Below are 3,546 nucleotides of genomic sequence, written 5' to 3' on the forward strand. Positions count from 1 at the left end.
ACAGAAGTGAAGACAGACGGGTAGAGAGAACAAAGATTTTTTATATTTTTCCCCAATCTGGGAGAGAAAAATAAGAGTCAAAAGGCATACCAGAGCTGATTTTTCAGGTTCCACTTGGCCCTTCTGTAAAAAGGGCCCACTTGAGCCCTCCAGATGTGGGACTGGGACCAGAGGCAGGTACAGCGACTGCAAAGTTTCTGCTACCCATGCATAGTGTACACAATGATGTTACTCACCAGCATATTCTCAATGTATGGCTAACCATAATAGATAGACAGCAAGTTGTCATCCTTGTAAACTGGAAGGTGATAGCATGGAAGGGAGGAATGATATCCATATAATCAAAATCAGAATTAATTGCAGATTTTGCAGAGATGCCTCCTACTGCTGCGGAGGTGGCCATGAATAGATTCCGAGTAAGAACATTGAAAACTGGAGCACTGAGTAGAGTGGGATTCTGCTGTTGCTCACCAAGCGTGCCAAACACGGGCTTTGGGATGGCTTCTGAACCAAATGGAAGGTTGAAATGTGGGGTGCATTTGTTGTCTATACATGCTAGTGGCTGGGCAGAGACTGAGCCTTTGAAGCGAAGATCTAACCCTCACTGCCATGGACCTGGGCAAATGTGAAGGAGCTCACACTGGAATGGGGGGAGATATAAGAAAACAGAAGCCTGTAAAGGTGGAGAGAGTCTATGTCCATTATTTCAGAATCCAAAATAGCTGAAATACGGAGTTTGTGGAAGTAGCACCTTCAATTGTTGAAGTAACTACTGTAATTTGATGGGAAGACTGGTGAAGACAGGAATGCTGGTGGAGGTAAGAAGAGAAGTTGGTGAGAAAAAAAAGGTGGGAACAAGGGTCTACTCTCTGAGATAGGGTCTCCAGTGGTGGTTTAGTTCTAGGAGATGTGAGTAGGTTAGGATCAAAAGCTGCTACACCACGGACTAAGACTATTCTAGAAGGCATTGGGAGGTCAGGAGTTCCAGGTGCTCTATCAGAGATAAATTAAGGTTGGAAGAAGAAGGAATCGGCTGCCCGCTTCAGATGAAGCAGCTTCTGGAAACCTGATGTGCAACTTGGAAACATGGTCAGATACTGGAGGCCTAATGAATGGAAGCACAACCTTGTTGGGCGAGTTCCAGAGGGCGGGCCCTTCTTGTAGGAAGGCACTCAAAATGTGACTGATGAGCAGCTGCTTTCTCAAAGCAGACCATGGGTCCCTACATGGAGTAAAGCCTGAAACAGTGGAGCTTTCTGGATCTTCATTCATTGATGGGACCTAACTCAATCTAAGAAGAAGCAGCTGCCAAAATAAATCTACTAATAATCAGAACTTGGAATGTGCAAAGAATGAATCTAAGAAAATTGGAATTCCTTACGAATGAAATGAAAAGCATAAAGTTTGATATCCTAGGTATTAGTGAGCTGAAATGTACTTGTGCTGGCAATTTTTAAACAGAAATCAGATGGTTTGCAATGCCAAGAATGACACCCTCAAGAGGAATGGCATTGCACTCCGGTCAAAAAGAACATTCAAGATCCATCATGAAGTGCAATGTTCTCTGTGATAGGATTTTATATATCCATCTTCAAGAAAATCGAATCAATACAAATAGTATTCACATTTATGTTCCAAGAACTATTGCTAGTGATGGAGAAATAAAAGAATTCTACCAAGGTCTTCAGTCTGAAATTGATTAAACATGCAATCAAGATGTATTGACAATAAATTGTGATTGGAATGCAAATGTTGGAAACAAAGAGGAAGGAAAATTAGTTGGCAAATATGCACTTTGGGATAGAAATGTAGCTGGAGATCACATATAGAATTTTGCAAAACCAATGATGTCTTCATAGTAAATAATTCTTTGTTCAACAGAACATTGGCAACTGTACACAGGGACATATCCAAATGGAAATCACAGAAATCAAATTGACTACATTTGTGGGAATAGATGATGGAGTAGCTCAATAGTATCAGCTAAAACCAAGCCAGGATCTGACTATGGATCAGACCATCAGTTACTCAGATGTAAATTCAGGTTGGAGCTGAAGAAAATTAAAATAAGTGCATGAGAGCCAAAATATGAATTTGAGTCCATCCTACCTGAATTTTGAGATCATCTCAAGAACAAATATGCTGTACTGAACACTGATGGCAGATTTGATAAGCTGTGGGAAGATACCAAGAACATTACTCATGAAGAACGCAAAAGGTCATTAAAAAAACAGAAGAGAAAGAAAGGATTAAAATGAATGTCAGAGGAGACTGAAACTTACTTTTAATCATAGAGTAGCGAAGGTAAATATAAGAAATGATTATAATGAAATGTTCAAAGACCTGAATTAGAAAACCAAAAGGTAAGAACACCCTCAGCACATTTTAAATTGAAAAAAAAAAACACCTCAAGAAAAAAGTCAAGTATTGAGTTGAAATATTGAAAGATTCTATGAGAAAACAATTGAATGATTCAGGAAGCATCAAAAGAAGACAAAAATAATGCAGAGTCACTGGACCAAAAGAAACTAGCTGACGTTCCAGCATTTGTGGAGGTAGCACATGAGCAAGAGCTTCTGGCACTGAAGGAAGAAGTTCAGCTGCACTGGCAGCATGAGCCAAAAACAAGGCTCCAGGAATGGATGGAATACCAAACAAAATGTTTCAAAAGGTGGATAAAGTACTGGAAACACTCGTATGCCAGGAAATTTGGAAGACAAATACGTGGCCAACTAACTGGAAGAGATTCATATTCGTTCCCATTCTAAAGAAAAGCAACTCAACACAAAGCTCAAATTATAGAACAATATAATTAATATCCTGTGCAAGTAAAATGTTGCTGAAGATCATCCAACAACAGTTTAAACCAGTGCATTCAGAAGGAGCTGCAAGAGGTTAAGGACCAATTCAGAAGAGGACACAGAACAAGGGATATCACTGCTTAAGTCAGATGGATTTGGGCTGAAAGCAGAGAGTACCAGAAAGATGTTCACCTGTGTTATATTGACTATCACCAGGAATTTTACTAAGTGGATTGTAACAAACGTTGGATAACCTTGAGGAGAATGGGAATTCCAGAACACTCCATTGTGCTCATGTGGAACCTGTATATGGATCAAGAGGGAGCTGTGCGAACAGAACAAGGGAATACTGCATGGTTTAAAATCAGAAACAGGTGTGCATCCAGGTTGTTTTCTCTCACCACATTTAATTTGTTCAATCTCTATGCTGAGGAAATAATCAGAGAAGCTGGATTATGTGAGGAAAAATGTAGCATCAGCATTAGAGGTAGGTTAAATTGGAACATGCAGATAACACAATCTTGCTTGTTGAAAGTCAGGAGGACTTAGGGCTCTTGCTGATGAAGACCAGGGGTTGCAGTCTTCATCACGGATTGCAGCTCATTGTGAGTGAATAAAGGTGAAATCCTCACAACTGAACCAATAGGGTAATGGAAAAAGGCTTGAAGTTGTCAAGATATTGTCTTGCTTTGATATACAATAAATGCTACTGGAACCTGCAGTCACTAGGTCAAACAATGAGTTA

The sequence above is a fragment of the Echinops telfairi genome, unplaced genomic scaffold, assembly GCF_000313985.2.
Source record: "Echinops telfairi isolate 266 unplaced genomic scaffold, ASM31398v2 ScPeMD7_1;HRSCAF=3_1, whole genome shotgun sequence".
Taxonomy (NCBI): Eukaryota; Metazoa; Chordata; class Mammalia; order Afrosoricida; family Tenrecidae; genus Echinops; species Echinops telfairi.